Below are 21,740 nucleotides of genomic sequence, written 5' to 3'. Positions count from 1 at the left end.
TATAAGTAAATTTCTTACATACTTTTTCACAAAGAGAACAATAGATTCAATGAATACACCAGCAAATAGTGTGGCAAACAGAAGGACTTTGAGGACCTTTAAAACTCAACTTTATGTTATTTTGCAAGAGTTAAGTGAATACACTGACAAGCTATGCTGGGCTGAATGGCCTCTTCTTGTCTTAAGTGTCCTAATGTTCTAAAAGAATCAAACCTAGATCTAAGTCATTACAGGGCAATCTCATACCAGGGTAATTTAGAGACACCAAGTAGTCACTGAACATGAAAGAAATGCAAAGTATTGGAGAACACTCATAATACAAGTCTTGAAATTGGGCCCAGGTCCCTGCACCACCTTTTACAGCATCAGAATAAAAATTTGCTGTAAATTAAAAATGTGACGAGAATAGGCCATTCTGCCCAACAAAGCTCACCAATCCTATTGGCCTAATTTCTCCAAAATATCATCCAGTCAAGTTCTGAAGATCCCTAAAGTCCTTCATTCCCCAACATTACTTGCTATTCTGTTCCATGTGTCTATGGTTTTCTGTGTGAAAACAAACTAATGCTTGTGCAAAATATGCCCTTATTAAGTTTCCAGAAGCATCCCAGTGTTCTTGTTAACCTTATTTTAAAGTAACATCCTGGATCCACCATATTAATGCTGCATTCTATTTAAAGTGGGAAGTCAGAATTTCTGAATTTGAGCCAGGGCTGTGGAGTCGGTACACAAAACCTTCTACTCTAACACTTCAATTTCTGGTGCCACTAACTCCGACACCTCTGTTTGTAATTAGACTAATATATTTACTATATTGATTGAAAGCACACAACATACTAGATACCAGCCATTTCACTCACCCTTGCTGGAGTGAATAACATCAGGCTACTTTTTAGCACTTTAACCTGTTAAAGTTTGGGTTTAAAGACTGTATCAAGCACTAAGTAACATTAATCATAAGACTAAACTTAGAAAATGTTCAAAAATAAGCTACACTTTTATCTAAAGTCTAGAAGAAAAAATAGTTTAATCAAATCAATATATGTGAAATTGGAAATTTTAAGACATTGTATTACAATTTACATTTTCACAGACTCTGTCTCTAGTAACCCAAAAATTGCTTCCAACTCCATGACTCCAACTCCACAGCCCTAGTTCCAACTTGGCATTTTTAACTTGAATGCTACCACAATTCAGATTTCCTACTTGAAATGTCAGGAGATTCGTACCAACCGCAGCCGGAAAATCCAAGATGCCTGCACCGTTCAACAGTAACTGAAGGCTGTAGTACTATAATATATTTAGCACTTCTGTCTTTTTGTGTGTCTCATTAAATCAGTCATATGCAGTACTGACTGTCCAACTTCTATCTGTGAACATATTGCTACGGTGTTTGGATGTATAAAATACTGCATAATGCAGTACTATTAACTGAAAGAGTGGGTGCTGGAAGCGTCCATATTTCTCTTCCGAATGTTTCACTGGAACTCTTATCAACTCGGGTGCGACGCCCTAAAATGTGTTGTGTAACAAGACAGGATTCAGTATTAAATTACATATTTTGTTAAAGTTATGCATTCGTTTCTGCGTAATGCAGAAGCTAGAGCAAAACCTTTTCAGATGGTGCAGAGTCTGGGAAACTCTGCTGCATAAATGACAAGGAGGGGACTCTTAGAATGCTGTAACATAACATTATGGTTATCGTACAGCATATGCAGTTTAAAGCCAGACAAGCTGACAAATTTAAAGTCCAGACAAGCCAACAATCAAACACCAGAATGTAAACCCAGGAATTCCAGATAAATAAGCTGGCCTACACAGCACAGATGCCATCTTTATTACATTATTAAAAAGTCAAGCATTCATTCTAATGACAGTATAACTTGTTCAGTTCCCCTCTCCTTCTCCCTCCACCATGTTTGGATTCTGTCTCTAGTTTCTACTCTGCTCCTCTTCAAGCTGACACAGCAAATTAAACTGCCTGTAAAAAGCAGAGCCACCTCAGCTGAATGAGTTACTGTGCACCACCCGAGCCAGCAGCTCATAAAATTCTGCCGAGAGGCTGTATTCCTCTGCCTGCTACCTGCATTGCAGAATCCAACAGCCAGCTATGCGCAGAGGGTGTTGGTTTGAAGAATGAATTTGCATTGCCCTTAGCCTGGGAGTCAGCCCTACTTTTGCTTCATAAATCACCAAACAATGGCAGCTGCATTGAGGTGTTCGGCATCATCAGAGGTGCTTATGGTGTCTTTGTGTGAGTGGAAATAAAGAAGTATAGAATCTGAATGACAATTCACTTATTCAAAATAAATAAATTAATAAATAAATATAAAAAGTTGTAATTCTACAGAAAAAGAAAACAGAAGTTATATATAAGAATATAACACATTAAGGTCAGTGTCCAGAGCCTCAACAAAATGACACTTTGTAAGAATACAAAAACATTAGTTATCTCTGGAGTCATAGAAACATCTGTATATCAAGATAGCCAATTAGTTTTATGACTGAACTTGAATCCAAAAGAGTACTGGCAATGCATATCGAAATCTGGTGAACTTAAGAAGTTAGAAAGGCATCACAAAACACATACAGCTGGGTAACAGTCTGACAATGGACCAAGGTGCCTTGTACACCGGCTTACATCTAGAGGCAAAGACTAATCCACCAGTAGCACAAATTAGTCATAGTGGGTACAAGTGTGTCTTTATAAGAGGCTGTGTCCTTGTGTGTACAGTATTGCATTTTGTAGTACTATGATTTTTTTTTTTTTTAATTTTTGTGGCATTCTGATTTTTTTATTTAACACAGGATGTAGGTGTGTTTCATGAATGTGCATCCACTCTGTCAGTGAATCACCGTATCTAAATGGCAGCAGTTAGCTTCTGGGGGAAGACGGTCAGTTACATGTCTGGGAGAAAGTATTTGTGTCTGTACTACTCTGGCCAGTTGATCTTTGGTTAGTGCTTCCCTCACAGTACGTCTCCCACTTGGCTCCCAGAACATTAACTCAGTTTACATACTGGGAAAATTGTGGAAAGTAACTGTCTTAGCTACTCAAGCCAGGTTATACCCACATCAGCTCAAGTGACTAACTGGCTTTCTGATTATGAGCACATCTTTTCTTCACAGCAGGTCAGTAAGGCTCTTCAAAGAATGGTAAACTGTGTACAGATACCATTTGCCCTCACTAGAGGACATTTTTAGATCACAATGCCTTTGCAAATCAAACAGCATTGTGAAAGATACCACTAACACGTACCATCGTCTCTTAACCTTACTGCCTTCTGGGAGATGCTACTGAACCATAAAAACATCCACCTCCTGACTCAAAAATATTTCTTATTCTAGAGCCATTTTCAAACTAAACTTAGTGAAAAAATCCCTGTGCTGTGTTTTAATTGGTAAATCAGTATTACACATTTGTAATACACATTTCAGATGCAGGCTTCTAACAATGAATTTGGAATTTACAGAATTAAAGTCACACTTTGTAAAGGAATTCTGGGTAACACTTTCTTGCACTCGTAGTCGACAAGCACAGACGACTCAACAATCAAAAAACAGTAATTGCTGCAGCTCGCCCTCCCAGCTTTGATACGTGACAGTGACAGTTTTAAATTCAAGCCATGTTTCATGTTACGTTTAGAGAAATATTATGGACAAAACAAAATAAATACATTTTTCATGACACATTTATTATTTATGCTCACACTTCATTTTCTCTTACTTTATTTATTGTCATATTTCACAGTATATATATATATTGTGATGGGCGGCTGGGTCCCATGCCTGGCCAGGATGCCCCTGCTGCATATGTTCCGGGGGAGCAACCATGGGCAGCTCAATACCTCTCCCGGGGTACTTGGTGGCAGCCTCCCTGGCCGACGGTGATTCCTCAACCTCCCACAGGGCTCCATGGGAGATTCAGTCCTCCACAGCCTGGTTGGGAGCTGGGGTGGCCGCTAGGGGGTGCTGCCTGGATTCAACAACCTGGCTGGACGAGTCTTCAGCCCCACCCGGGAGTGCAATTGGGACCAGGTGGTCAAGCACCTGGAACACTTCCCGGTGGGCTATAAAAGGGGCCAGCCATCACTACTCTACAGCCAGAATCGGGAGAAAGAGGACGAGGTTGCCTGGGAGGAGTGGTGGTGCCAGAGGAAGGATTGGTTTGTGTGATACTGTGCTTGAAGTGCTTTGGGAGTGTGTATTGCCTGTGGGGTTCACGGGGAAGACGTGCCCCACAGGTGAAGAAAAATAAAAGTCTTTGGGATTTTACACATGCCTCCATGTGAATCTGTGCCGGGTCGGGCGCCTAAATAGCGCCTTATTCACAATTTATATATATATATATATGTATCTATCTATATATATATATGATGACACACACACATGCACATACTGCTTACATTATATAGTGTGCACACATGAGCAAGTGATCACAGATCCCATTGAGGATGACCCTAGCAAGGACCTCACCCGGCACCGAGAGCAGTGTTATCCCCCTGTAGTTGCTGCAATCCAGGCAATCACCCTTACCTTTCCAGATAGGGACAACAAGTCCTGTTTTCCAGTCAGTTGAGATGATGCCCATCTCCCAAATTGAAGTAAAGATTGCTTGCAATGCCAGGAGGACAGCCTTACCATCTGCCTGGAGAAGTTCACCCCCGGATACCACAGATCCTCAGTAGGATCCGTGATCACTTGCTCAACTACCAGTAAATGGAGCAGTCTGGTTTTACGCCTAAGTCTACCATCGACTGCATCCTGGCACTGAGGATTCTCATGGACACAAACGCAAATATTGGCAAAGTTTCTTTGCAGTCTTTATCAATTTTTGTAGAGCGTTCAACTCAGTTGACCAAGCTGTCCTGTGGGACATCCTGAGACTTCATAGGATCTACTCAAGTTTGCTGGCTATCATGGCCGGCCTGTACACTGGTACTGTGAGTGCTGTGCAGAGTGGAGGCAGAACCTCTGTGTTTTTCTAGTTGATGCTGGTGTTTGGCAGTGATGTGTTTTTGCTCCTACTCTGTTCAGTGCTTGTATGGACTGGGTGTTGGGCAAGGTCGTGGGTCCAGCGGCTGTGGGGCATCTTTTGGTGAAGAAAGATTTATTGATCTTGACGATGCTGTTATCTTCGCAGAGTCAATCAAGGCTCTGATCGGGTTCTCAAGAGACTGAGAGGATGAATCTTGAGTGCCTGGGCTTGTGAGTGTCCTGGATAAAAACCAAGATCCAGGCCTTTAATGACCTTTTGGGCACAGCCATTAGCAGTGTGTCTCTCTGTGGAGAGGGTGTCGACCACATTGTGAGGTTTATTTACCTTGGCAGTGACAATCATATCTCTGGTGACTCTTCCTATGAAGTCAGTAGACGGATTGGGAGACCTTGGGGGGAGGGGGTCATGAGGTGTCTGAAGGGGGTGTGTGGAACTCTCGATATCTTTACAAAAAGATGAAGGTCAGAGTCTTTAGGGTCCTGGTGCTTCTTGTCTTGCTATATGGTTGCGAGACATGGACGCCATCCAATGACCTGAGACGAAGGCTGGACTCCTTCGGTATTGTGTCTTTTCGGAGAATCCTTGGGTACTGCTGGTTTGGCACTCACGGAGTCCCAAATGACACACATTACCTGCATTGTGAGGGAGTGACAGTTACAGCACTAAGGCCATGTGGTGCGATTCCCAGAGGGTGATCTGGCTCACAGGATCCTCATTGTTGAGGACCCGAGTGGCTGGACCAGGCCAAGGGGTCGTCCGCGTAACACCTGCCTGCGGCAGATTGAGCGTCATTTCCGGAGGGTGGGACTGGACCACGTGTTTACCTGGGGTGTTGCCAACCAGGATCCCGAGCTGTTTCGTCGTGTGGTATACCAGTGCATGCTCCCCAACCTGACCTGACCTGTGCATACATCCAATGATGCAAATACAGATACTTATATATGCTACATGTGTATGCAGGCTGTACCACAAACAGTGGACATATTATTACCAAGAGATACAACGTATATGGCAGCATTGTAAAGTATAGTATCAGAAGTACTTTTTCTGTCCATCTTCTCAAAGCTAAATGAGAAAGGATATCACCAGCATCAGCTGTGTGCTCATACTGCAGTGTGAGAAAATTGTGAAAGGACGTATCTTTTCAACAGTATGCCAGGAATGAAAGTCTTGTGGAGGAGGAAATGTCCGTTGTTGACATTAATGTACGACTTTAATGTGAATATGGAGACGCCAGCATCTACACTACCAATGTCAGTTGACGGGTAAAGCACTTAAAACTTGGAAATACAAGCATTAGTGTTCATCCCACAGTGGTTGTCTGTGAATTGAGCTCATTAAGAGAACTGATGCTTGACGATCAGAGGAGTGCAATCAGAGACAGGATCAGGTAACCATATGGTCCGGCGGTTTGTAGAGAAGTAAACGAGGGTACAAATAATTTTGATTTGACAATTACCAATTTCCTATTTGTGTCTTTAATTGAATCAGAATCAGAATCTCTTTATTATCATTGTAACAAATACAACAAAATTAGGCACAGTCCCTGCAGTGTCAAAATATAAATAAATATAATTACAACAGGATAGGAAAGGGTAAGAAGAAATAAAGTAGAACACAAACTTTCAACATAAGACCTTAACTGCACATTAAACACTACTGCACAAGATGTCATCTATTGTACTGCTGCATTGGAGGTAATTAGGTGGCATTCAGTGCCCTAACAGCAACAGGGTAGAACCCGTTATTCAGTCTATTAGTCTTGGCTTTGATTCATACTGAAGAATGAATATACTCATTATTTCTAGTACCAACATTGTTTACTCACAAGCACATAAATGTTTTTATTCAAATCAATTAAAATTACATTTAAACAAATAAATAAATAAATAAATAAAAGTTCCCTGTCCAATCCTGAATTTACTTTTCTGGACTTGCACTGAACACTCTCACTGAAATGAAATCATAATGCCTAATGATGAAATGGAAACTCGTATCCTTGAATGTAAATGGAAACAGAGGGGTGAACTTATACAGAGCACATTGCTATCATGTGGCTGGAAATGTGGAGACGGGGTGTTACCTTACATTGCTTTGTAACATAAACCCAGGTTTCATGTTTTTCATGTAAAATTATCAGCTTTATGCCCGAGAAACTAACATTTAAACACAACTGATTACAGGCTTAACATGACCACAATATTTAACTTGTATCTTCAGACAGATCACTTTATGTTTAGTAGAAAAAAAATTGACCACCTCACAAAAAAGACCTTCAGAAATGTTTTTTTTGTCAGAGCATCTCCATTTTCAGGTTTAGCATTACTATCACTGAGAGTTCAAGAAGGGGCCAGATGTGAAAGACAGCTGGGAACAGAAGCAGCAGCCGCTGCAGTTGGTGCAGAGCCATAGCTCCCAAGCAGAGCCTCAGCCTACTTCCAGAGCTCTTCAAACTTTTTATGAAGTGTGGAAAATAAGTACGCTCCTCACTTCCCAAGTGTACAAAAAGCAGTGCAAATACTTTTATAGCAAAACTGCTTTTTCAAGTATGGAATGTAGCCTGTCCCACATCATCATTTGTAAATGCACTCGTCAAGGTACATGAAATGGTTTCTGCTGCTATCCATGACTCTTGATAAGAATTGTAAGAAAATTGTCAGGTAATCAAATTTATGAGCAGTGAAAGGGAATGTCGGCTGCTATTGATTTGTTGTTTGAAAGGCAGATGCTGGAACTGCTAAAAAAAGAAAAAAAAAAAACACTTACGTGGGGACTGCACTTCTAAGCCCTATGTCTCCAATATCCCCTTGTTTACCTTGGCCAGAAAAGCCAGATACGAGAAGTTTACAAAGGAAGTGACATCAAAGGCCAACCTCCCCCTTGTTTCCGCTTGGTTTACTTTGAGGACGCCCGTGTGCCTCCCCTCCTAGGAGCACAAGGGGCATTCAGGCCTCTTTAAGCCGAGCACAAACTGAGCCACCATTGGCTTTCTGCTTGAAAAGAAGCCCTCATCAAACGTTTACATACCATACGTTGACACTAAGAGATACTAAGACTTTGCTAAAGCAAGCACCTTGAGCGTGGGAAGGGTGCTATATAAGTAAAATGTATTATTATTATTAAGATGTATGTATCATTTTGACTTTTTTTGGGTGTACTGGAGAAATGAATCCTTTCTGATTGTGAGCTACTGGCTAGAGTAAATCAAAAGATGGTGGTGTTGGTCTTTACCCTGGTCTCTTTTGTTATATGACTTGTTAAAGATCCCAAACTAAAAACGTTAAATGTATATATTTAGTATGGAAACATAAAATTCCTGTGTTGCACCCCATGCTACCAGTAAATGGATATAAGCACACTTATAAAGCTCCATGGGATGGTATTCTCTGTATAACTGGGGAAATCAGTATATAAATTCATTACATTACTATTATTAATTAAAAATGTGTTCATTATACAAAAAGACAGAACTGCCACAGTAACTGACAAGACGGGGTTAGGATGGGTGGCAGTTTACATCATACAGTTCTCTAGGCTTCAGTATATATCACGTCCTAGTGAGCTGAACGACTTCCGGCCTGTCGCTCTGATGTCACATGTGATGAAGACCATAGAGAGGCTACTGCTTCACCACCTGAGGCCACAGGTCCGCCACGCCCTCGACCCTCTGCAGTTCGTATACCAGGAGAAGGTGGGAGCGGAGGATGCCATCATCTATATGCTACACCGATCTCTCTCCCACTTGGACAGAGGCAGTGGTGCTGTAAGAATTATGTTTCTGGACTTTTCTAGTGCCTTCAACAGCATCCAACCTCTGCTCCTTAGGGACAAGCTGACAGAGATGGGAGTAGAATCACCCCTGGTGGCATGGATCATGGACTATCTTAAAGACAGACCTCCGTATGTACGTCTCGGGAACTGCAGGTCTGACATGGTGGTCAGCAACACAGGAGCGCTGCAGGGGACTGTACTTTCTCCGGTCCTGTTCCGCCTATATACATCGGACTTCCAATACAATTCAGAGTCCTGCCACGTGCAAAAGTTTGAAGACGACACTGCTATCGTGGGCTGCATCGGGAGTGGGCAGGAGGAGGAGTATAGGAAACTAATCAAAGACTTTGTTAAATGGTGCAACTCAAACCACCTACACCTGAACACCAGCAAAACCAAGGAGCTGGTGGTGGATTTTAGGAGGCCCAGGCCCCTCATGGACCCCGTGATCATCAGAGGTGACTGTGTGCAGAGGGTACAGACCAATAAATACCTGGGAGTGCAGCTGGATAATAAATTGGACTGACTGTCAATACTGATGCTCTGTGTAAGAGAGGACAGAGCTGACTATACTTCTTTAGAAGGCTGACATCTGCAATAAGATGCTGCAGATGTTCTACCAGACGGTTGTGGCGAGCGCCCTCTTCTACGCAGTGGTGTGCTGGGGAGGCAGCATAAAGAAGAGGGACAACCTCACGCCTGGACAAACTGGTGAGGAAGGCAGGCTCTATTGTAGACACAGAGCTGGACAGTTTGACATCTGTGGCAGAGCGACGGGCGCTGAACAGGCTCCTGTCAATCATGGAGAATCCACTGCATCCACTGAACAGGATCATCTCCAGACAGAGGAGCAGCTTCAGCGACAGACAGACTGCTGTCACCGTCCTGCTCCACTGACAGACTGAGGAGACCCCACACTATGCGACTCTTCAATTACACCCGGGGGGGTAAACGTTAACATTATACAAAGTTATTTTATGTTATACCTTCATTGTTATCACTCTTTAATTTAATATTGTTCTTTATCAGTATGCTGTTGTTGCAGTATGTGAATTTCCCCTTGGGATTAATAAAGTTATCTATCTATCTATCTATATTGGAAGATGGTGCCCGAGACCTTAAAAGACTACTCCACCCAAAAACTACTTACCCATTTGGTGGGTGCGACAATTTGCTGTATCAGTACATGTTCCCAACCTCCTCCTCCTCCTCCTCCTCCTATGTGTTTTGTAGTGATGAATGGAAAACATTTTTAATCTCATAGTTTCATGCTGAATGAAGAAGGAAAACAGTTTATGATATAATAGGAACCAATAGTGACTAATGCTGTACAACCACAAACGATCTGAAAGACTCACTTGACTTGTGTTACTTAGCATGTCAGTTATCCAGTCGTATGCATAAAATGAGCAAAATTTACGTTTCTTGCTAAAATATTGTTATTTACTTTTAGAATAATCACTGCACATCATGAAGAGAAAAGTAAAACCTCATGAGATTGATCTTGTTGGTGAAGAGTCCTGTCTTCAGTTCCTGTTTATGATGTGCCCTGATTATTCCAGAAGTAACTTTTTATCAATGTTTTGGCAAAAGAGCATCCATTTTACATGTTGTGGGCATACGACTGGATAATTGGCATGTAGATTATGTGATGTAACATTTATTTTTCTGTGGATGTTTTTCACACCATTTGAAAGATGACCCCCTTGTATGCATATTGCATGCCGCTATTTTTTGTTTGATTTGGGCACCCTACGTCACCCCCAGCAAGATATTTGCCCTATGTGGCTGCCCATGCCACTCATACTTAAATCCACCTATAGGTACAGCATTTGTCACTGTTGGCTTCTATTATTTCATAAACTTTTTTATCTCCTCGACTACCACTACAAAGTATATGGGCTAAGTAACTTAAAAAAATATATATATAATTTTTGGGTATTCCTTTCCTTTCCATGCCAGATTTTCTCCCACATTCCAGGAAGTGCGGAGCAGGTGACTCGGAATTGTTCTGGTGTGTGTGCATGTGCCTGGTGATGGACTAGCATCCCCTCCAAGATTGGTTCCCATGTTGTGTCTGATGCCATATAGCATCCAGTGACATAACCCTGCAAAACAGAGTTCAGAAACTGTTGACTGAGGTTGGAAAGGAGAAAGAAAAGTAAGAGGAAAAGGGTGTAGGCTTGACACTCATATGTTCCAATCAAGACAGTTGCTGGTATTCATGAACAGGATGGAGGTCAGGTGATGGGCTATATAAATCACAAAAGAAACCCAGCTGAGGTAACGCTGATCTGTTATGCAGTAGTGGCTCTGATCATGCAGCATGGTGACGCAGTGGTAGCGCTTCTGCTTTGCAGTTAGGAGACCCGGGTTCACTTCCCGGGTCCTCCCTGCATGGAGTTTGCATGTTCCCCCCCGTGTCTGCGTGGGTTTCCTCCGGGTACTCTGGTTTCCTCCCACAGTCCAATGACACGCAGGTTAGGTGCATTGGCAGTTTAAATTGTCCCTAGTGTGTGCTTGGTGTGTGGGTGTGTGTGCGCCCTGCGGTAGACTGGCAACCTGCCCGGGGTTTGTTTCCTGCCTTGCGCCCTGTGTTGGCTGGGATTGGCCCCAGCGGACCCCTGTGACCCTGTGGTTAGGATATGGCGGGTTGGATAATGGATGGATGAATGAACTGATTGCCTTTGATTATTAAAGAAAACAAAAGTCTAACATGACAAACTTGTAAGATGAGAGCTTCCCACTGAGCACAGGACAGATATCTTCTATAATCAACAGCATTCACCAACCTTATTATTACTTCACCTTGCTGTACCTAAAATCTGCATCAGCTTTTCTCACCGTGCATTAGTATCTGCAAAGCAAGGGCTAACTGCTCAACGTGATGGATGGATGGATGGATGGATAGATACATACATACTTTATTAATCCCCAAGGGGAAATTCACATACTCCAGCAGCAGCATTCTAATAAAAAACAATATTAAATTAAAGAATGATAAAAATGCAGGTAAAACAGACAATAACTTTGTATAATGTTAACGTTTACCCGGGGTAGAATTGAACAGTTGCATAGTGTTGGGGAGGAACGATCTCCTCGGTCTGTCAGTGAAGCAGGACAGTGACAGCAGTCTGTTGCTGAAGCTGCTCCTCTGTCTGGAGATGACACTGTAATCTTAAATGTGAATAAGGCATCACTTATAATACTGCAGTAAAAAAACAGAACTTTACACTCACCCTCTCCTATCTTTGTCACAAGAAAGCAGTGCCGTAGATTACTTTGAAGCCCTCTGCTCAGACAGAAAAACTGCTGTGGAATGACAAGAAAGTACACTCAATGAAGGGTGGATGTCAGCCACACAAAGCCTGCTGAGGCCCCTTCCCTTTTTTACAGTCTGTTCCAAACACCTGTTTAGGAAGGGTGGGTCACTATGGGTTTGCCTCAGAAAAAAGAAAAAAAAAACCCACACGGAGATTTAAGGCCACACTTTTAAATAACCAATTGGAGGGAATAATTCAGGGGCTTGTGGGCATTATTGCAGCTGGAGGAAGAACTACTTGCTTAGAATAAGTGGCTCTGTAATACACGTCAGCCCATGTGAAAGATTTAAGAGACAGGTGATCCGGTCAAATAAGACAGCTTGCAGCGTTCTAAAAAGCTGGGTGCTCTATCAATATAATTCGCTTATTCATCCATTTTTGAAAACATATTCCAACATCATTTAACATCTTAAAATGTCAAGCCTGTCCCAATAATATTAATCAATGAAGTACTTATTAAAAATATCAATATGTTAATGAAATTAATGAATTAATAAGCACCAGCATAGGGTCTGACAATAGGTACAAGCATCCCGATACCTAATGGCCGTCAAGGTGTCATTGTCTAGCCAGTAGAGGTCTGTGCATCCCACCATGGATATGCCTCCCCAGACCATCACTGACCCACCACCAAACCGGTCATTCTGAACGATGTTACAAGCAGCATAATGTTTTCCACGGCTTCTCCAGACCCTTTCACCTTTGTCAAATGCGCTCAGGGTGAACCTGCTATTATCTGTGAAAAACACAGGGTGCCAGTTGTGGACCTGCCAATTCTGGTATTCTATGGCAAATGCCAATCAAGCTCCACGGTGCTGGGCAGTGAGCACAGGGCTCACTAGAGGTTATCAGGCCACCCTCATGAAGTCTGTTTCTGATTGTTTGGTCAGAGATATTCACATCAGTGGCCTGCCTGCTGGAGGTCATTTTGTAGGCTCTTCCAGTGCTCATCCTGTTCCTCTTTGCCCAAAGGAGCAGATACCAGGCCTGCTGATGGGTTAAGGATCTTCTCTGGGCCTGTCCAGCTCTCCTGGAGTAACTGTCTGTCTCCTGGAATCTTCTCCATGCCCTTGAGACTGTGCTGGGAGATACAGCAAACCTTCTGTCAATGGGATGTAGTAATGTGCCATCCTGGAGAAGTTGGACTACCTGTGCCACCTCTGTAGGGTCCAGGTATCGCCTCATGTTACCAGTAGTGACACTGACCGCAGCCAAATGCAAAACTTGTGAAAAAACAGATGAGGAGGGAAAAATGTCAGTGGCCTCCACCTGTTAAACTGCTCATTCCTGTTTTGGGGGTTGTCTCATTGTTGCCCCTCTAATGCACCAAAGCAACTACAACTGATTAACAAGCCCCCTCTGCTACTTAACTGACCAGATCAATAGCCCACAAGTTTCATTTACTTGATGCTATACTCTAATTAAAAAGTGTTCCTTTAATTTAATTTAAAATATATTTATATAATCTAAAACTTATTTCTAGTTCCTTGTCTTTTATCATAACTTCTTTAAGCAGCATAGTTATCTTATAATTAGATCATCATATCAGTATTACTAATTTATTTATTTCCTTACTTACTTAATTATATTGTCTGTATACTTAGTTATATAGTTATAGTGTCTGTTCTGTTATCAGACTGTCTTGCTAAAATCATTAACTAAGGTAAAGAATGGCTACATGCTGCCCAAAGCCCAAAACGGCCAGGAGAGGCTATAGCCCCCCATTAACTGGACAGAATGGCTTTGAAAATTGATAGGTATATATTACAGTGGCAACTTTGCAGTCCCAATGTCCTGAGGTGACTCCAAGGCCAGGGAAGTGTCCTTATGGAGTCTGCATTGCCATATTGGCACGGCTTGGCCACTGTCTATGTGGAAGTTTACATGTTATTGCCATACAGTACATGTATCTGACTTTCTTACAGTCCTCTGTTTACTTCCCACATCCCAAATACATATAGTTTAGGCTAATTGGGGACTCGAGATTGGCCTGTTACTGAGTGTGCCCTTCAGTAGAGTGGTCCACATTACCCAGGGTTCAAGTTCTATCCATGTATTCATTATCCAACCTGCTATATCCTAACTACAGGGACACGGGGGCCTGCTGGAGCCAATCCCAGCCAACACAGGGAGCAAGGCAGGAAACAAACCCCAGGCTGGGCACTAGCCCATTGTGGGGCACACACACACACACACACACACACACACACACACACATACACATACCAAGCACACACTAGGGACAGTTTAGAATTGCCAATACACCTAACCTGCATGTCTTTGGACTGTGGGAGGAAACCGGAGCACCCGGAGGAAACCCACGCAGACACGGGGAGAAAATACAAACTCCATGCAGGGAGGACCCGGGAAGCGAACCCAGGTCTCCTAACTGCGAGGCAGCAGCGCTACCACTGTGCCACCCTGGGTTCAAGTTCAAGTTTGATTTCTGCATTTTTGCCTGATGCTAGTCCCTGCAACTGCAACAATGAAAATGGCAGATTTGAAAAACAGATTAGTTGTATTATTAAATTCATTTTTATAAAGGAACACATACATTTTGAAACCTGCCTAATCCACTGCAGGGTCATGGAGGTCACAACCTATCCTGGCATCACTGGGCACAATGTAGGAAGCAATCTTGAATGGAGCATCAGTCCATTAAGGGCACATTTACTCATAAAGGGCCAGGCTAGAGTCACCACAGAACATTTAAGACTCTTTTCAAGGCTCTGGGCCATTGGAGGAAAACCTGAAATACCTGCAGGTACAGGGAGAACATATAAACTCTACACAGATAGTAATCATACTGGAATATCTACTCAGAACCTAGGATAGGTCGAGGGACTGTGAAGGAGCACCACCAAGCACACTACCACTATGCCTTAATAAATCAGGTATACGCAAAATTATGTGTGATATTTCATTTACTATTTAGTGATTTTTTTCAACTGAGGTAGTTTGATTAAAATAAAATGTAATTTTTTTGGCTTTCTTAACCACAAAAGCATAGATGTGCTTATCCTCATATTTCTCCTAAATATTAATTTATAGTGATTGCAAAAGGATGATTATAGGAACGTCTCCTGTTTATAGCCAAAAAGAAAGAAAAGAGCAATACGGACATTAAGAGAATGAGACGTAAAAAAAGGTGAACGGGGGTGTGTGATGGTGTTACAGAAGTGAAAGATGTGTTGATTTCATAGAGAAATTAATCTTTATTGCTTGAAAGGAATTCAACTTTGAGGAAACTGCCTTGCAAACGCTTTATTAAGAATCAGGTGCCAAACTTTATTTTTAGTCTGGCATTTCCGGCGTGCATTACAAAATCACATCTTTCAAGAATGTTGAACTGGTATTCATGTGGTTGTAACATGCCAAAAGACTCCAAGGTAAATTAGAATTTAGGCTCAGCCAGAACTCGTCTCAATGTGCACAACCTATCTTTAGTGCCACACAACTACAATCGGCCATTTGTGATTAACGAGGCATGTTCCCGGGCTTGACCTTTTCATTATCAACCAACAACTTAGCAGTCACCATCCCTCTGGCTGCCACCTGCCTCAAGTTGTAAGTCAGGATTGGCTGGTGGCAGCTGATGCTTTGGGAACGCATTGAGAAACGCAACCTTGCAGGGTTTTAATCACTTGGACAGCCAGCAGCTCCTGTTCATTCATCATTTTCATTGCGGCTTGAATGAGCAAAGGTGGGTTTATTAAAGTTACTGATAACCAAGAGATGCCAGACTGTCACTTTTATCAACCCGTCCATTCAATTTCAAACCATTTTAATCCAGTTTATCTTTAGGTAGTTAATGCCTGTTCAGTGGGAGATTGAGATGCAGGACAATCCTGAACTGGTTACTAGTCCATTTCTGGGCACATCCATTAACATCCACACACCACCACCAATTATCCTTCAATATTTTAGGGGGTGTGAGAAAAAATGGAGTACCCTCAGACAAACCCTCAGCATCAGTCCATAATTTGGGTGTCATCTTTGATCATTGCTGAAACACTCATTCACGCTTTCATCACTACTCGTCTGGACTATTGCAATGCTTTGTTTTATGGCCTCCCGACTAAATATATCAATAGATTACAGTATGTTCAGAATTCTGCTGCTTGTCTACTTACACACACTAAAAAATCTGTTCATATCACTCCTGTCCTCTATGATTTGCATTGGTTACCAGTCTTTTCAAGAATCAAATATAAAATTGTTCTTCTCACCTTTAAAGCCCTTCATGGTTTAGCCCCCCATTACCTGTCTCAGCTGAGGCTTCCTTACACTCCTGCTCGTGCATTAAGATCATCGGATGCTAGCTTACTCACTGTACGTAAATCCAGGTTAGTAACTATGGGTGGCAGAGCTTTCAGTGTGATAGCCCCTACAATTTGGAATGCTCTTCCGCTCAGCCTTCATGAGGAAAAATCTATTATTCATTTCAAACTCCTGTTACATCTTGCCTGAAGAAGGGGCCCGAGTTGCCTCGAAAGCTTGCATATTGTAATCTTTTTAGTTAGCCAATAAAAGGGGTCATTTTGCTTGGCTTTTCTCTACATTCATAATGGCTAACACGGTACAACACCCTAGTACTATAAACTCCTGTTAAAAACCCATCTTTTCAATGAGTATTATTCATTTTCGTATATGTGATGTCTATTGTTTTGATAATGTGTTTATTGAATTATAAAGTGTCTTTGTATGGAGGAATATTTCGGACAAAATTAAATAAATAAATAAATGCGTAAATAAAGTACTGTGAAATGTGAGCATAAATAAATAAATGTGTCACAAGATATGTTTTTGTTGCTTATTTATTTCATTTTGTCTGTAACATTCCTGCAAACCGTCATGAAATACGACTTGAAATAAAACTGTCACTTTCACTCGTCAAAGTTGACAGGGTGGGCTCTAACACGCCCTCTAGTTACTGATTGGTGAATCGATAGCACAAGAATTAATTAGAAAAATGCTTACTATTGCCGATGAAATGGATTCTGCCAAAGATATTACGTATTTCAGAGAGAGAATTGAAGATTTATCGAAAAAAATTACAATGTTGGCGGCCCTTTTAGACTACGATATAGATGAAACTATTTTTGAAATTATCGAAGAACAGGTGGAACGGACTCTTCTACACTCCAGTTCAGGTGACACAGTTCCCTGCTGTGGACGTCCATCCTTTGACATTCCAGCTGAGTCAACAGAACACCTTCTGTTATGCGGTTTAAACGTACGACAAATTGCAGATCTATATGGTGTGTCGGAGAAGACGATCACAAGGCGAATGAGCCAGTTTGATATACGGTAAGCTGCAACGGCTGTATTAGTTTAGGAACTTTGACATGGAATGCCCAAAGCAGCTCCAACTAATATTTTGAACTGAGTATTTGACCCTTGTTTTAAGAGTATAAAGTCAGGTGCATATTCGCAGCTACTTTTTCAAACAACTCTACAGCTCTGATCAGTGGCAAAGTTGTTTGAAAAAGTAGCTGCGAATATGCACCTGACTTTATACGTAATATCTTCGGCAGAATCCATTTCATCGGCAGTAGTAAGCATTTTTCTAATTAATTCTTGTGCTATCGAGTCACCAATCAGTAACTAGAGGGCGTGTTAGAGCCCACCCTGTCAACTTTGACGAGTGAAAGTGACAGTTTTATTTCAAGTCGTATTTCATGACGGTTTGCAGGAATGTTACGGACAAAATGAAAAAAATAAATAAGCAACAAAAACATATTTCGTGACACATTTATTTATTTATGCTCTCATTTCATGACATTTATTTATTTAGGCTCTCATTTCATGACGCATTTATTTATTTATGCTCACATTTCATGACATTTATTTATTTAGGCTCACATTTAACAGTATTTTTATTTATTTACGTATTTATTTATGTATTTAATTTTGTCCGAAATATTCCTCCATATCTTTCTTTGGGTTTATGCAAGGCGCTACATAAATAAAGCTTATTATTATTATTACAAAGAAAGTATATGTAAACAGTGACCAGGCTGGTGTTTGAACCCAGGACTAGCTACTGTGCTTGTCAATTTGATTTTACTCTCATTTAAGCTTTACACCATGTTTTTTTTTTGTGTGTGTGTGTGTTATTGCTCCCTTAACATGGAAGTCTGTTTTGCAGTTTCACAGATCTTTGCACCTAGAAAGCATATACTTTTCTTGTTCTGATGGTCTTTCTGTAGGCTTCTTCCCATATCCTGTAAGCAGTCAGGTTAGGATAACACAGTGTGCTTCACTATGGTCCAGTGGCATCACCGGGGCATGTGGACCACACCGGGTGACACCATCATAGTGGGTGAAACCCAAATGACTGTGTGTATAACATTTTTGAGCAGTGTTTGGGCTGAATTCACCAAGGGGGATTCCCACTTCCTGTGCTCCATGAAATGATTAAATGTTTGCAGGCTAAAATCACCAATGGGATAACCACCCCATTGATGAAACGATCAAATGTCTGTAGTTCGAAATCACCAAGGTGGTCTATTCACTTTGATTAAACAATTGAGTGTCCACAAGCAGAAATCACCAAGAGGGAAATCTCAAATTCAATAAACTGATCCACACATCATTAATAGTGACGATTACTGCGCTGCATTAAATGGCTATGTGTCCGCACACTGCACTGTATAAAGAATGATCAACGTTCTCTTAAGGGGCTCTATTCATCAAGTAACCCAGGGGCCTATGGGGTTTTTATTCCAACCTTGGTTACCACACTGAGTGACGCCAACCTTAGTGATGCCACTGCTGTGGCCTGTGATGGTTTGGTGCCCTATTTAGGATCTGTGTCTGCCAGGATGTGCCATAAAATGAAAAAGTTAACCCAAAAAAAGATGTATGAACAGGTTTGTTATTTGAAAAGTTCCATCCAGCATCATTCAAGAGAGGAAAACCCCCCATTGCCACATACATTAAATACCAAAAATCATTCAATGCAGGCTCTCATTTCCACTCATGGGTGACAGTGAGGGCAAAACACACCTGTAAGCACTACCATGACCTCATTGGTTATCTGGGGGCTTCTTCCCACATCCTGAAGACCGCTTAAGGCAGATGCTGCACACCCATCAACAAACGAAGACACAGAGGCAAGCAGGCAGCAGAGTGGACAGAGAAAAGTTAAAGTCATGAAAAAATAAACTGAAACCCGCTCATTTCTTACACTCTCCCCTATTCTACTCGGTTGTCAATAATTGATATAAGAATGAGCTTTTTCTGACAATAATGCTTACCGGTCATCACCTGGAGTGATTAACACAAATTACAAGGCAGGTTTGTTCATCTAAAAGGTGTACATCACCATTGCCAGTGAGAAATACAAAAGTTTCAGCTTATGACCAAGAGCAGCACTGACGCCACAGACGAACATAAGTAGAATGTAAATCGGCTGCCTGGTGACAGAAGCCGAAAGGCCTTTCTAAAACAAATGGCCTGTCAATGGAATCAGAGTCATAAAATGAAACAAGATGTCTGGATTTGTGGGGTAGAAGGGAAAGTTGCTACGGTAGGCAAAATCAAACCCAATTGGCATAAAGCCATGGCCTCATAATGTTTAAACAACATCAACAACATTTATTTCTATATCACATTTTCATACAAATGGTGTGGCTCAAAGTGCTTTACAAGATGAAGAAAGAAAAGTTTATATGAAACAAAAATAAGATTAGGCAATACTAAGTAACAAAGAATAAAGTGAGGTCAGGTGACCAGGAGGACAATAAAAAACAAACAAACAAACAAAAAAACTCAATAGGGGCTGGAGAGAAAAAACTAAATTTGCAGGGGTTGCAATGCCAAGAGACCACCCAGCCCCTAGTGGGCATTCTACCTAACATAAATGATCTCAATCAGGGGTTGCAGACTCCGGTCCTGGAGGACCACCATGGCTGCAGGTTTTCATTCTGACTCTTTTTGTAGTAAGTGCCCTGTTTGTGCTGCTTGTTAACTTCTTGTGAATTCATTTTAATTGGATTACTTTTTTAAGATTTGTTCCCTTGAATTTCTTCATCGTTCCTGTCAATTGCTTCATTTCTTTCCTTAAGCGGCACCCAAACAGAATTGAAATGTGAAGTGAGTGAGCCAACAGAAGACCAGCTAAGTCAGGGTGTCAAACTCCAACCAGTTGCTTAATGAGATGCTAATTCTTGTTGTTAATTAATCTCGTTCTTTAGTTCCATGGCTTGTTGCTCCTCTCATTGAGCAATAGCAGACATTTCTGAAATTGTTGATTTTCTCTTTCTAAGAGCACTGGGGACCTGAGCAGACCAACATTCCTGAGACCTTCATCGTTCTTTATTTTCAGATATCGTATGATGGACACCAGTTGTTTTAGCTCATTTTGTATCTCATTTTTTGGCTGCTAATTAAGGAAAATGAAACAATTAAGGGGACTGAGTCTAGAAGAGCAAGTTAATTAAAATTAGATCAAAAGAAGTTAATCAAGAAAAGGGTTGGACTGAAAACCTGCAGCCATGGTGGTCCCCCAGGACCGGAGTTGGTGACCCGTGATCTAAATCAGTCCTCATGGTTTTCAGGCTTCACGTGATGATGATGGGCATGTGGACATCTGGCCTTCAATCCATCAATGTAGGGACTGCATGGTGCCCTGATCAGGTGGTGGTGGCGCAGATCGCCACACCACAGAAAAAACGGAAAAAGAACAGCAGAGAAATAGTAGGAGTTAGGACGGATTGCGGATCCATGATGAAAATGATAATTTGATGCACATATAGCTTAACAGGGATGGACTAAAATGTAGCAATGAGAAAGCCATGTTAAAATAACAGGTTTTTAGCAGTTTTTAAAATGCTCCACCGTATTAGCCTGTTGAAATTTCTATCGGTAAACTAAAAGGACAACAAAATCATTCTCCAAGTCACATTACATCTTACATTCTTTTAGTTCTGCTTATCTTTAACATCTTTAGCATTTAGACTGGTGGCTCAAATAGCTACATCATGCTCCTTTCGATTGGCCTGGCCAAGTGGCATTCTCATTTACAGCTTTTCTTCCAAGATCTGCTGCTCACTTATTAGGCTGTTTCATCCATTTATTTCACCAACTCTGACCAGGTAATTACTATGAAACACTAAGAATTCAAAACACAACGGGATACAAACCATTACAAAATATATATGAAGAATCTTTCACAATAATGATAGAGATGGTCCATGGAATTATAACATTAGAACAATCTAGATGAGAACAAGCATTTATCCCAACAAAGCTTGCCAGTCCTATCTACTTAATTCTTCCAAAATAACATCAAGTTGAGTTTTGAAGGTCTCTAAAGGTGTACGGTCTACCACACTACATAGTAATCCCATGTGTCTATGGTTCTCAGAGTGAAGAAAAACATCCTAATGCAAAATTTACCCTTAACAGTTTCCATCTGTGTCCCTGTATGCTTGCTGAACTCATTTTAAAGTAACAGCCTTGATCCACTGAAATAATTCTCTTCATAACTTTGAAAATTTCAATGATGTCTCCTGTTAATCTCCTTTTGCTTAAAATGAAAAGGCCCAGCTCTTTTAATCTTTCCTCATAACCCTTCCTCTGTAGCCCTGAATCAGCCTTGTTGCTCTTTTCTGGACTTTTTCTAGTGCTGCTACTGTCGC

The 21,740-nt window shown here is 41.4% G+C and overlaps 1 protein-coding gene across 2 annotated transcripts in view; it reads right to left on the bottom strand.

The window, feature by feature from the left end:
• The window catches only part of luzp1 (leucine zipper protein 1), a 145,615-nt gene that overhangs the window by 39,809 nt on the left and 84,066 nt on the right, over nucleotides 1-21,740 (bottom strand). Inside the window, exon 2 of one of the 2 annotated variants that reach the window (XM_039739192.1) lies at nucleotides 12,010-12,082. The exons of the other annotated variant lie outside the window; for it this stretch is intronic. The gene's annotated coding sequence lies outside the window, so the exon portion shown is untranslated. The remainder of the gene's footprint in view (nucleotides 1-12,009; nucleotides 12,083-21,740) is intronic. 2 annotated transcript variants of the gene reach the window in all.

This window comes from Polypterus senegalus, chromosome 17, assembly GCF_016835505.1.
Source record: "Polypterus senegalus isolate Bchr_013 chromosome 17, ASM1683550v1, whole genome shotgun sequence".
Lineage (NCBI taxonomy): Eukaryota > Metazoa > Chordata > Cladistia > Polypteriformes > Polypteridae > Polypterus > Polypterus senegalus.
Note: the sequence above shows the minus strand (reverse complement) of the source record. Positions and strands in the feature narration are given on the sequence as shown.